The 14,801-nt window shown below is 38.8% G+C and overlaps 1 protein-coding gene and 1 long non-coding RNA gene across 9 annotated transcripts in view; one reads left to right on the forward strand and one right to left on the reverse strand.

Annotated features, from left to right (window-relative positions):
* The window catches only part of Nfib (nuclear factor I B), a 442,869-nt gene that overhangs the window by 32,530 nt on the left and 395,538 nt on the right, over positions 1-14,801 (forward strand). The gene's annotated exons all lie outside the window — the stretch shown is intronic.
* Positions 12,568-14,801, reverse strand: part of LOC141415648 (uncharacterized) — a 39,855-nt gene continuing 37,621 nt past the window's right edge. The window contains exon 3 of the long non-coding RNA XR_012440632.1: positions 12,568-12,922. This is a non-coding gene — a long non-coding RNA (uncharacterized lncRNA). The remainder of the gene's footprint in view (positions 12,923-14,801) is intronic.

Consider the following 14,801-nt stretch of genomic DNA (forward strand, 5'->3'; position numbering starts at 1 on the left):
AACCCATCTACTTCAAAGGAAAAGCTACTCCTCTCTGATTCTACCACTTTAATGAGAAATAAATAATCCTTTTTGCCTTAAAAGACTGTCCTTATATTGTGAGACAACCTTTACCTGCACGGGGAAGAGTAAGGAGGGAAGAGGAACCTCCACGAGGAGATTTGAGAAGATCTTTCATATTGGGTAATTTGTGTCAGACGTGGTAAAGCACATCTGGTTGTAGGAAAGGTCTCTTCAGTCATATTTTCATTCAAAAGCCAATCAATATTCAACCAAGAAACATTGACTGACATCTACTTTGAGCAGAAGCACAGTGATCTGCTCTCAGAGTTGAAGAGATAAAGAAGTATGATATTTTTGCCCCCAAGGTGTTTATATCATGGTCTAACACAGCCTTGAAATAAGTGATCTAAGCATTGAAATTATACTTTTATGAGAGAATTTAGCAATGGAGTTCATTCAGAGATTTTTCTTCTTTTAAAAGATCTAACAGAGAAAAATGCTTTTTCCTTTCTGAAAATCTGTGAAATCACAGCTATTGAGCAAAAATGCTTCTGCCTCCGACATTGGTGCTTATATCCTGCTAATCCCTCTAGCCATTAGCATAAGGCAGGGTGACTGTTCATGTCAAAATCATGACACTGTCTCCAGAAACATGGAAGAAGAGAACAAGACTTGAGAAAAGAACCTGGCCACACCTCTTGCAGCCTTACAAATGATGTCCTAATTAGCCATCCCTTGCTGTGTGTGCCTGTGTCAGAACAAAGGGGACAGTCACCATCAGTAGTAGGATGGCAGAAAGGTTGGTTTATTCAGATGACAAGGAGTTGAGTCATGACTTAAGTTCAGAACAGACCTGGTCAAAGCTCTTCACAGTGGACATACTCACTTTCATATCACAGACCTGTCTCTTTACCTGTAAAAGGAAAATAGCAAGGCTCCTGGGAAACGATAATTTAAATGTGGTTGCTGGATGCTCATGGCTCATGTCTGTAATCCAACTACTAGGGAGGCTGAGATCAGGAGGCTCCCTGGACAAATAGTTCTCAAGACTCCCAGCTCCAAAATAACCAAAGCAAAATTGACTGGAGGTGTGGCTCAAGCACTACAGTGCCTGATTTATAAGCACCACACCCTGAGTTCAAATCCCAGTCCCACAAAAGTAAATAATTTAAATAACGTTTTTTTGAATCATTTAAATGTGGTAATAAACTTCAAAAAGACTTATACACTGGGTATTAGTCAGACTTTCATCACTGTGGCAAAATACTCAACAGAAACAACTTAAGGGAGGAAAGATTTACTTTGGCTCATGATTTCAGAGGTTATAGTTCCATCACGGTGGGGAGGACCAAGCACAGCAGCTGAAAACACGGCAGTCAGGAAGCAGAGAAAGAGAATTCCTGTTCTAACTTGCTCTCTTTTTTCCTCCATCATTCCATCTGGGCCCCCAGCCTATGGATGCCCACATTCAGGGCAGGCTCCTTCCTTAGTTAATCCTCTGTGGAAGTGCCCTCCCACACACAGGTGTACCTTGCTAATTTCTCAACCCAATCAAATTGACAGTTGAGATTGACCATCCCACACTGTGAAGTTCCATAGCACAGGGAGATTCCAAAAAACTTCAGTGCATAGAAAATAGAGTCAGAAATGGGACAAGATGAATTTATTCATTCATCATCAGATCTTCATGTTTTGTGTTTCCTTCATAAAAAAATGGGCACAGATTTTGTGGGGCAAATAGAAGTGAGAAGCTAAACCTCATTATTACCTTGGAAGTTCCAGAAAAAGAATGGAAAGGCCTTTCAATTAATAATTAAACTTCTGGCCAGTACCAGGAAGACAGGAAAAGAAAAAAACTCAATGTGAGAAGAAAGTTCTAAATGGTCTTAGCAGGATTTTGCCCTTTCCAAATACAGAAAGTAGTGTCTTGAGCACGCACCCCACACTTGGCTGTATTCTCCAGAGGACTTCACTCATTAGTGAGGCTTCTCCAGGCCCTGGCTCTGCCCTCAAATGTCACAGATGTCCAGGTATAGTCATGCTTCTCCTCAGTGGCTGACATCTTAGATGTGGAAGTTCCTGCCTGGAGTTTTCCTTCCACCCTTCTCCATTCCTGTTATCCTCAGCTCCCTTGTACCTTCAACATCCAGTTCAAATCCCATTGCCCTTGAAACTTTGCCCCATTATTTCAAAACCAACAGCTAACATGACCTGCTCACTGTGTGGCAGGTGCTCTAAGTGCTTTACATTCACTTACTCTTTACCAGGAGACAGGAACTATAGTTGGGAAAATGTAGGTAAAGAGGACTGGATATGGTGGCTCATTTCTGTAATCCCAGCTTCTCAGGTGGCAAAGATCAGGAGTATCACTGTTCACCCTGGGCAAAAAGTGAGCGAGATCCCATCTCAACAAATAACTCAGGACTGGTAGTATGTTTCTATAATCCTAGTTAGGCAAGAGCCATAGGTATGAGGATCTTGGTCCAATTCTGGCCCCAGGCAAAAACTTGAGACCCTGTGGAGAAAATACTAAAGCCCAAACGGACTGGGAACATGGTTGAAGTAGTAGAGGGCCTGCCTGAACTCAAACCCCAGTACAGCCAAACCCTCCCCCCCAGGAAATGGACATAAAGAGAAGTGAAATAATTTGTCCAACTTAAACTGTGGTAAGTGACAAAGTGAGGATTTAAAGCTACATGGACTAGCTTTTAAGACTGTGTTTTGGTTTGCTTTAGTTTCTATGCACGGTAGACCATGGTATCTGGGGATACGTGGTTCCAAGGAGGCGACAATGGAGGGAAACAATGCATGCTTGGGGAGCACAGAGCTCAGTGCTGTACTGCAGATGCTGAATTCATTTTTTTCACAGTGCCATCCAACTTTCCCCGAAGACCTGCAGCCTTCCAACGAATCTAAAAATTTCACTTTATCCCTTCAATTAAATTTAAGCACAGCACATTCACTTTTACCTCACCTTTTGGGCAACATTTGCTTTTCTGGGTGCAGATTTTCACAAGATGAAAGGCAGGGAAAAACTCAGAGCAAATCACATAAGGACTTAAACACAACTGACAATAATGTGGGTCTCACTGAGCACTTCCCCATACCCACTGAGCTGCGTGATGTGCGTGGGAATTAAAACTTTTTGGGTTTGAAATTTATTTTGTTTTTCTTTTATTGATTATTATTTTTTAACCACACTTAGCCAAAACTACCTGTGATAAATCTGTAAATAGGCAGGCTTGCTGTAGGAGCCATCAAGTCTGACCTCCTTTCCAGATTTTTGCGATGAACATTTTCATATGTACTGATTTTCTCCAGGGTGTAAAACTAGAGTCACAAAATATATGTGGAGGGTCACACAGCACAGTGCATGATCATCTCAAATGACTGTCCAAAGTACTTGCATGCACTCCCACCCTAGTGTAGAAAACCCTATGTCCTCGAGGCAAGTGCCATTGTCAGGCAGTAGGATGGTGTCTCACTGAGACCTTAACTTGCATTTCTTTAAATATTAATGAGCTCTTTCCACATGTATGTTCAATATTCATGTTACCTCTACTATGAAATACTTATGCCTGGCTTTTATCTATTTTTCTACAATATCATGTATCTTTTTTATTGAGTTGTAGAAAGTTCTTTAGTGTCTGACTACTAGGCCTTTGCCTATTGTAAGTGCCTACAGTATCTTCTTCCAGATCTCAGTCTTTACATTTCTTCATAGTGTCTTTTAATGATCAGATGTTCTTTATTTTAACATAATCAAATTTATTAATCTTTTCTTCTATCTGGCTACTTTATTTGAGGTCATGTTAAAAAAATTTCCTACTTTGAAGAAAGAAAAATATTTTTTCCAGATTTTCTTCCAAAATTTCTATAGCTTTGCCTTTCACATTGAAGTTCAAAATCTATTTTGATCTGAGATTTTTTTGTGTGTATGTCCAAATGGGTAATTGTCCCAGAACTATGAAAATCCTTCCTCTTTCTTTCTTTTTCTTTTGGAAATACTAGGATTTGAACTTAGGCCTTGTACTTGCCAGGCAGGTGCTCTACCACTTGAGTCATGCCCCCTGGCCTAAAAAAGTCCTTCCTCTTTCTATCAATCAAAACATTCTTTGATTCACTTATTAGGTTCTTAAATTTTGATAGCACACCAAGTGTTGGTAAAATTTAGGGTTAAGAGACATTGGCAGGAGAGTAAATTAGTATTGCTTTAATGGAGAGCAATTTGGCAATTTCAAAATTAAAAATGACCCACGTTTCTACTTCTAGGAATTTATACTACAAATTCACTCTGAAATATGCAGAGTGGCATATGAACAATGTTTATTTTAGTATTTGTATAGTATTGTATTAATTGCAGCAAAACCACCTAAATTAATAGCCACCTAACTATTTATTATTGAGGTTAAATAAACTATCATGCTCATTATGCATCTATTGAAAAAAAATAGGTCAGTGCTTTATCTACTAAGATGGTATGTTATCTAAGATATAAAAATGAATATATTTTCAATATATGTATACAAAATATTTTATGTCCAGACATATTAAAATATATAACATTTTATAGAATATAAAAGCCAAGTACAAAAATTTGTTGTTACAAACTATATTTTTATAAAATGGGATTTAATTGTTTAGGATAGCTCTAGAAAGTTACCCAAAAATTTGGAATAGTAGTTGTCCCTAGGAAGAGGAACTAGGAGACTAGGTCTCCTAGGAAGGAGATTTCTTTTTTTTTTTTTTAATTTTATTATTCATATGTGCATACAAGTCTTGGGTCATTTCTCCCCTGCCCCTACCCCCTCTCTTACCACCCATTCCGCCCCCTCCCTCTCCCCCCCACCCCCTCAATACCCAGCAGAAACTATTTTGCCCTTATTTCTAATTTTGTTGAAGAGAGAGTATAAGTAATAATAGGAAGGAACAAGGGTTTTTGCTGGTTGAGATAAGGATAGCTACACAGGGAGTTGACTCACATTAATTTCCTGTGCGTGTGTATTACCTTCTAGGTTAATTCTTGTTGATCTAACCTTTTCTGTAGTTCCTGGTCCCCTTCTCCTATTGGCCTCAGTTGCTTTTAAGGTATCTGCTTTAGTTTCTCTGCGTTAAGGGCAACAAATGCTAGCTAATTTTTTAGGTGTCTTACCTATCCTCACCCCTCCCTTGTGTGCTCTCGCTTTTATCATGTGCTCAAAGTCCAATCCCATTGTTGTGTTTGCCCTTGATCTAATGTCCACATATGAGGGAGAACATATGATTTTTGGTCTTTTGGGCCAGGCTAACCTCACTCAGAATGATGTTCTCCAATTCCATCCATTTACCAGCGAATGGTAACATTTCATTCTTCTTCATGGCTGCATAAAATTCCATTGTGTATAGATACCACATTTTCTTAATCCATTCGTCAGTGGTGGGGCATCTTGGCTGTTTCCATAACTTGGCTATTGTGAATAGTGCCACAATAAACATGGGTGTGCAGTTGCCTCTGGAGTAACCTGTGTCACAGTCTTTTGGGTATATCCCCAAGAGTGGTATTGCTGGATCAAATGGTGGATCAATGTTTAGCTTTTTAAGTAGCCTCCAAATTTTTTTCCAGAGTGGTTGTACTAGTTTACATTCCCACCAACAGTATAAGAGGGTTCCTTTTTCCCCTCATCCTCGCCAACTAATGCTAATTAAGGCTATTCTAACAGCGGTGAGGTGGAATCTTAGTGTGGTTTTAATTTGTATTTCGGAAGGAGATTTCTTAATATTCTTCCTCTTTGTAGCTTTAGTGTTATTTAACACTCATGTATTACCTATAGATTATTTTAACCTTAATTGACTAAAAAAGTGAATGAATGAGTACAAAGACAGACAATTTGTGGATTCCACATTTGAGGGGCTGATTGTTTAAAAGAAGAAAAAAATAGCCATCTGAATAGATACAAATAGTGGTAAGGGTACAAATAAGATGGCAACTGGCTGAAAAAGTTTTGAAGAGAGGGAAAATACTTCTTACTGGGCTTCTATAGGTACTATATGTCTTACCTTTTTGTTTCTCCTGGATTATGTTTATATAAACTTAAATATACCACATATCTCTTATTACATTTTTCTCGACAGTATGAACATTTACACTAATATTATTGTTGCTTATAACTGTTTCTGTCAACTTTCAAGGAAAAAAAACTATAAATCTTTCAGAATTTGAATCATGAAGGGAAAGGGAAAATTTCAATCTAGGTACGAACTTGATCATTCTCTTCACTAAAGGAAAAGTGAACATTTTTGGGATATCTTCTTTGGAATGTCAGACTTTGGGTTGGGACTTAAATAGTGTTCTCTTATTTATGCCTTAGCACAATTCCAGATATTTTAATGCTTACTTTTAAATGAAGAAACTGGCTAAAGTCTACTTGGTGCCACCCATTAACAGAGCTTCTCAAATTTTCCACTGGAGACAGAGGATGGAGAAAGCATATCCAATCTGGAGGTACAGTCAGAGTCAGCTTGTCCTGATTTAATGTATTCTACTCTATTTTGCATGCTTTGCTTTAATAAGAAACAATAATGATCCTACATCAGCAATTAAAATTGATGTTCTAGGAAGCTTGAGGCTGTGTAGGCTATGAAGAGGTGACCCTTGCCTCATGCCACACACACCTGAGGAATAACCCAGGGAGTAACTGAGTTTACTTTGCTTCTCGGACCCCACTGATCAAAGCAGTATCATCATAGGGTGGCAGGGAAAATTTATGCAAACATTTCTTAACATATGGACACTTGTGTCTGAATAACCTATTTTACCAAGCAAATTGCTGGTACCCATCCCAGATTTTACTGAATCTGAATCTGAGGATGGTGACTGTGAACCTCCATTTTTAAGGGGTATTTTTAGGTGACTCTTTTGTAGATTGAAGTCCCCGTACATGAATGAAGCCCCACTGATTTTATTGCTCCCTTCTGAATCTATCTGGAAGTCTGGAATTCTGAGGCTGGCTTGGGTAACTCTCTCTGAACTCCTCTTGCTTCAGAACAAGAGGTTTCTGACTTAAACCACATCCTGAGGACTGAGTCCCGATGGCCTGCCTTCCATGTGCTACTTAGTGCCTCCTAACTGAAATCCTTTGTCCTCTGTCTGGAGCATACAGCAACATAGTTGGGAGGTTGGCTGTGAGTGATAACTCAAAAGGAAGATATTTTTATCTGAAGATTTGCAAGAACTAATGATTAGCTTGGAAAGGCACAGTGCTGGCTGCTGTTAGCCGTGGGAGGTACATGGTGTGTGGAAGGAAGACAGGAAAAAAATCTACTTTCCTTTTCAATCATATGCCTGAGGGTTTGGGCAATGGATTCAAGTTCTCTGATTTTCTGTTTTCCAGTTGGAGTCACCCAGTTGTCATCTGCCCCTGAGCCAGCTACAGAGGTGGGGAGAAGGGAAGCAAGGTGCAGGGCATCAGGTATTATGGATATTAAGTCAAGCGTGGTGCTAACTGCCTGTATTCCACAAACTAACTGTGTTCCCTTCCAGTTTTTTCCAAAAGATCTCAAATTCTCGTGGACTGTTTCTTTCCATTAGATCTGAAAAGTGTATCTTTCTGTTATATTCTTTCTCTAGATATCCTAATCCAAAAGTGGTAACCATGATACAAACTGATTATTTTGATTTGTCTGTTCTTTTACCAGTTTTGACTGGAAATTCAGTGTTGCAGATGTTACCTTATTTTTTAAGCTTAAAAAATAAGCTTTTATTTTTTGTATAAAGGGAAGAAAGACAATATAAAGGTAATTTTTGTATGTACTCAAAGCTTTTCTGAATCCAGGGCAAATGTTCGATATAGAAATTACCCCAAATTAGAACATATCCTTCAGTCTGATAAAGCCAGTTTGCTTTTATTCAGACAAACCTTCCCTGGTATCCAAGCATGTGAGGTATCCATAGTGAGGGAGAGAAAAAGAAAGACAGAAAAAAGCATTTGGATAAGCTGACATGAACATGCAACTACACTTACGTTTCAGGTCATAGGGAAAGCAACCCAAATTTCTTGTTTCGATACCTGCCCTACATCCTCTATGTAAGTCAATTTCTAAAACTATTTTTGTGATTATAAAATAATAATGTTCCATATAGAAAATGCAGAAAAGTGTAAAGAAATAAAAATTGCACATTATTCCATCCATCACTCTGATATACCCCAACATGCAGAGAAAAGAATTGTAAATATTTTGTGGTTTGCCCTACAAATACTCAAGTGTGTATGTGTTCACATGTGTACTCCATGCCCACTACAGTTTTGAACACAGAAGTCCAGCTATCCAACCAAATTCTCTCCCGTCAGGGCCAACCAGGTAAGTGGGAGGAGGTGTAACAGAGGCTCTCCCCTCACCACTTTGGTAAAACTACTCTCCTCAAGTTGCTCAACCTCTTCCTTTTCCTTTTTGTTTAAGCCCTTGGCACTTTTCCTTTTTATTTTACCTCTTACCAGTTTTGGGACCAGCTAACCATGCCCCCTTCTGGAACAGTCTTCTGCCCTGACTCCATGCCAGTGAACCCTCTTTTGTCTTCTCCCAAAACCTGATCACTTCTCCATTAATGACATTGACTATTCTCCTACCACCAATGATTGTGAAACATTGCTGCCCTTGAGAGTTCCGTCCTGGGTCTCATCACTGCAGATGTAGTGATTGATTTTCCTAAGAAGCTATGCCTTCTTTAATCTTCAAGCCTTCTTTCCATTCATTCTTTTCTGTTTCTGGAATATAGTCCTCTCTCCCTCCCTGCTCACATGCATGTTACCTAGATTGTGATGACACAACCTTAGGTCGTCAGTTTATATATGACTGTGTGTTTGCCTTTCCTAACACTTGAAGTCAGTGTGCTTTTGTGTGTGCCCTTAAGGCTCTGCCCTTTACCATTTTTAGTAGTACTTTGTAATAACCTAGTTATCTGTCTATATGTTCTATTCAACTGTAAGAGGGGTGATGTTTTATTAGTAAGCACTATATCCCCAGCACCTGGAAGTATCAGGAATTTAGTGGACTCAGTATTTTTAGAGCAAGTGGATGCCAACCTGTCTGCTAACACTATTCATTGTGGTGTCTGTACAGTGCAACCAGCAAAGATGGATACATCTTATATCAGCTGTATTCCTGCATTATATTATAGAAACAATTTTAGAAAAAGAAAATGAATTTCTTCTGAGAGAAGGATAGGTAACTTGGCTTTCACCTGAAATCTGAGATTTTTAGTTCAAATATAAGTATTAAATAGTGAGGTACTTTCAATCCAAAAGCTACTACAGAATGAACTGATGACATCTTTTTCCTAGTGTTCTTTGAATGTTAGACAAGCCTTCATGAGGCCTCTGCTATGGACTGAATTATGTCCCCCAAAATCAATATGCCAAAGTCCTAACCCCCAATGTGACTGACTCTATCTAGAAAGAGTCTTTGGGAGGTAATTAAGGTTATATAATGTCATAAGGATGGGGTCCTCATGCAAAGGGACTTCTCTTAAAAGAATAATATGTCTCTCTCTCTCTCTCTCTCTCTCTCTCTCTCTCTCTCTCTCTCCTCTCTCTCCCTTTCTCTGTGCCTTGTGAGGATACAGCAAGAAAGCTGATACTGCCAAGGCAAGGAAAGGGCACTCAATATAGTTTGACCAAGTTGTCCATCTGTTTTTGAACTTCCAGCCTCCAGAATTTTAAAAACTTAAATTTCTGTTGTTCAAGCCATTCAATCTACAATATTTGTACAGATACAGGCTTCCTGAGATTTCCTCTGTGTTGTTGTCTTGAATCTGTTGACTTTGAATGGAGTCTGGGATATTGCAGGTGGTCAATGACCATGCAATTAATGAATGAGCTTTGGTGCATTTTCATACTGGGGCTGAAGATGGCATCAAAATGAGGTGGCCATTCAAGATGTAGGAAAATACTTATGTTCATATTATTGCTGCAGCTATTTGTCTATTAATTTTAGAGATATTTATAGATTATTAATTTTCCCAAAAGACATTGAATTTTCTTATAGAATGTCATATTTTGCCATAGAATAATAAAGACATAGATGAGAAAATTGGTGGGGAATGGCAAGATAAATCCAGACCTAAAGTTGTCACACAGATGTCCAGAAGTACCTGTATCATTTGACTGAACGTCCTAGAATCCAAAGCAAAGGGTTAAACTGAGTCAGTTATAAGATTCACAGTATCCACAAGATAAAATTAAACCAGTTTTCTATGGAGGGAAGAGGTAAACTTACTCAAATCAGGCATTTATGTGTTTTGTTACCTGTTCTGTCTCCACTGCTCTGAACATTACCCAGTGAGAACATTACCCAGTGAGAACTGAGTAAGCCGTCCATTTTTAATAAATTAATAAAATGGCCTTTCCTAGTTCTAAAGGTACTAAAGATTTCTTTTTCAAAAAAGGTTAAACCATGTAATAAAATAGGGAACACCCTCAAGACATTGCTACAACAAATAGAATATTTAATTCCCTATGGTGGTTTCCTTTTCACCCTTCAATGTAGGCTGTTGTTATGAAGTGCACAATAAAACCAACTCTGGAAGATCAGTGGCAGTTTCCTGCTGACCTGTCTCATGTCAAGGATAAAGTGCAACTATTTTTAGACAATATTCCACTAAGGATAGTTATTATAAAATATGATAAGAAATGGGCCTCTTCAGAAGGAATGGACTACTGATGATGTTGGTTGCATATTTTGCCAACCCAACTGCCTATAAGGAACTGTCACACTACTCTTAGATATTTTTATTGTTAACATTGTTTTGGTGACCTGTGTTACCAAAGGTAATGGGCTAAGAGTTTCCTTAAATCCTCATAACTATGCTATGAAGTACGTACTCATCATTAAACACCCATCTTTACAAGTGAGAAACCAAGGCCTAGATAGGTTAATGATGAAAATGAAGGATTCAGTGGTATCAGTGACAAGATTTTACCCAGAAAGCTCCCGAATCCTGACCTCTTGACCACTCTTGATGCATTTGCACAAATTAATGAAGCCTCATAAGAGGTACGTGAATCCAAACCCCTTTGTCTCCCTTCCATGCAGCATAAATACCCTCGACCTGTATCCTCCCCCAGTCAGGACCTTAATGTATTCTGTATTCCCTGGAGCGATGTAAAATAATAGCATATAATAATTGTCACATCTTACCAAACCCCAGATATATTTTGTTGTTGACTTTTTCAATAATTTTAGTCACAAGCTAGATGAAACTGAATAGAATGTTAGAAACATACAATGCTGTTTATTTGAAAACAGCCTAAGCAGGAGTTTGGGATTCAACCCATAGCCCAGGTCCCAAAGAGCCATTTTTCTGTGTCTTTTCCTTGTGTAAATAATGCACAAGATAGTCTTGTTGGAGATCCATATCATAATGGCTCTTATTTTTATTTGAATTTTCATTTATTGATTTTGGTTCTCTTCTACATGAATAATGCATCCATTCTGAAGGCATCCAAATTCTCATTATTTGGCATGCTAAATAAAAAGTCCTTTATTTTGAGCAGTTACAAATAGAAATTATGCAGTCAATGTGTTATTAAACTGTTTAAATATGTATTTACATGCTAAACTGAGGCTTTTTTGGAATTGTTTATATAGCAAGTGGAGTATAGTTTTAAATTGTCCAAATATCTGTTCATCATAATAAAATAACTTTGAGTGAGGCTGTTGTGGTTCATTTGGGGGAAATAGCATATTTAAATATTGATATAAACAACATTTGCTAGAATAACTAGAAGGGACTGTGACCCTGTTTAGATAAAAAAATGCAGGCTTTAAATGCTTCATGCAGATTGACACACTTGAGTAGTGCATTGCATCACTCTTCCCAAGAGTTCTTCATGTTCTATATAATCAAAAGAAAACCTAAATATTATTATGTCTAAACTCTTCAGTCCTGATTCATCTTCCCCAGGACAGTGAATTGCCTGTGTGTGTTAGGGTAGAGGGTGGTCCTGGGAATGGTGCTTGGCAAAGGAAGTTGGTAGTGCTCCAGGGGGGAGGACACCAGACTGAGAAGGAGGAAAATAAGCACTATATCCCTTTCTGCACCAGTGTCATCAGGATGGAGTTGGTGTGCTGGAATGGTGATTTTATGGCTGACTATGTCTTTGGCCATGACACTGTATTTAGTAGGGATTTTCTTGAAAGGTGAGAAACAGAGGAACTGTTTCTGATACAGGCAAAAAAAAGTGTGGTAGACATAAGATACATAAAGTAGGAAAAATTGTTCAGCTCATGACCAACCCCTCCCCCATAAAAGGCTTGTTTGTGTGAGCAAGGAGTGGTGTATTACAGCATGTCATTAGAGGAAGAGTCTAGTGGTCATTTTCTTTAGGAGTTGTCTCAGTATTCTTAGTCTTAGAAGATGGGGATAAAAGTCACTGGAAGAGGACAACATTGGAAGAAAGCCAAAAGTGAAGGTGGCACCTATGCAGGGAAGAGTGAAGGGAGAGACTATGTAAGAACCAGGGAAGCAGGTTTTTGGGATCAAAGAGCATGAGACAAGTATCTTTATAAGACTCCAAGGCCTTACAGGTCTCAGCTACTTCAATCCCAATGCTAACATTGTATGTCTTTCCATATTTAACTTTTTAGAAAGTAATATTCACAGAGAAACAGTAAATGCTACTATCTACCTATGAGAGAGGCCACTTAGTTTGCAGGTGGTCAGTAAAACCTTGGGACCTTGGAAAATTAGTCAATGGAGAAGTTCTGAAGAGATGAAGGAAATCCAAAGTCTACAGGAGTAACAATGAGAAGTGTCAAAAGCTTGTTTTCTTATTGATTATTTCCTTTTTCATCCAGAGAGTGTGAGTCATCCTTGTCTTGGTTTGAGTTTCTCCTGAAGAAGACTCAGACAAGAAAATTCTAATGCAGGTAGTAATCCAGGAATCTGCAGGAGAGAAATGGGGAAGTGAATAGGGAAAGGAAGAAAGCCAATCAAGGTTACCTTATCAAACCATCTACTGTTCCAGGAGAGAACTTGTAGAGTGTAAGAAGTCATGGAATGATGCAGAACAGGCCTCTGAGTTATCCCAACCATAGAGTTAGGATGGTGCTGAGTTACTTACTTATACAAATCAATTCAGTATTTGACTGTTTTGCCATCAAATTAGCTATCAACTGAGTCCCTGGATGAGAGCAGCTTCTTTAAGTAAATCTCTAGCAGACCAGTCTATCATGCTCACCTCATCTGACAAAATCCTCAGACAGAAAGTTAGGGATTTGTGGTTAGCATCAAGGGGTGACAGGTAAGGCACCACTAGTGTCTGCTCCTGTCCTTTGTGAATCAAAAATTCATTTATAAACCTGGATCTGAGGTTTTTTTCAACTCCTCTTGTTAGAGGAGTTTCATACCTCCTGCAGGAATAGTGTGAAAGGGAAAAAGGCTTTCTACTAGAGAGAGAGGGTATGGTTAAAGGCATCAGGACATCCACAAAACAGATTTATTTCCAGCTCAGCAGGAGGCAGCCATGTTTCTCTAAGTGTTGATTAAGCTGTTCCCCCATGGTTGTTCCCTTGTTTGTCTCATTCATGTTGTTCTCGTTTACCTCCTTTTGCTTTGGGAATTTGCCAGCATGGAACTTGTTTCAACGTCTACACTGATTAGATATGAGCTTATGTTAAGCTAGAAGCCAATAAACATTTGGCTAGGGAACTTGTGGGCCTCATTAGTCCAAAACAGGGTTTTGGACTGAAAATGCAAATAGACCCAGGAAGGTAATGGTAAGTATGGAAACACCAGACATAATGGAATGTCTTTCTCAGGCAGTAGCACTTCACTTAACTTTTGAGGTTGACATCAAGGAAAGCCTTCAAGTTTCTCCACATAGTGTCTCTTGAAGGGAGACTGAATGTGTGGATCTATGTCATTGACCAATCTTACATTCTCTCTGTCCTCCCTCCTTCCTTTCTTTTCCCTTCCCTTCCTCCCTCCATTCCTCCCTCTCTTCCTTCCTTCCTTTCATTATTCCATCAGTGATTTTCAGAATATTTATAAGTTTGTACAGACATCACCACTATCTAATTTCAACTCGCTTTCTCTTTTGAGTTGTTGGCAATGCATGAGTTTGTTTGCCTAAGAGGTTTACAAAAATCTGGAGGAGAGCCTTCTTCATGAACAAAGCCTTACATTTGGAATCCGGTTTGCTCCACAACTGCATTCATACCTACAAACTCATATGATCTTTACCCAGAAAGTGCATAAGGCATTATCAAGCCAATTTTATTGATGGAAAAAGTAAGACACTGAGTCACAACCCAAAAACAAAATGCCAGATATCCTGTTTTTATTTCCAAAAGCATGCTCCTTGGTAACATTTTACCCCAGAAGCTTTGACAGCATGTGCAAGGCACTGACCTGTGCATAAAGCAGGCTGGAGCTCCACAAATTAAGTAGCAGGTGTATAGACATGAACTGATTATCAGAAAGTATATAGGTGAAAGCTCTTCCACTGTCACCCTACAGATTGAAAGATAGTCCCCAGTCTTTTCTCAGTAACAGTTTCCTTCTGAACTCTGTTACTATGGCATTTGGTGCCATGAGGTGTTTCCCATAAAATGGAGAAGAGGCCAATTCCACTACTACTTGCTTGGGGTGTCTACATGCAATCCAGAACTTCCTATAAAAGATGCTCATTGCATCATTACAATAGTGAGAAATTGGAGGGAATAGTAAAAGTATACCAGAAACTCCTAAATATGATACACAATGGAATACTACCCAACCTTAAAGGAATAAGGTTGATTTAAATCACATGGAATGTTATTCA

This window comes from Castor canadensis, chromosome 13 (genome assembly GCF_047511655.1).
Source record: "Castor canadensis chromosome 13, mCasCan1.hap1v2, whole genome shotgun sequence".
Lineage (NCBI taxonomy): Eukaryota > Metazoa > Chordata > Mammalia > Rodentia > Castoridae > Castor > Castor canadensis.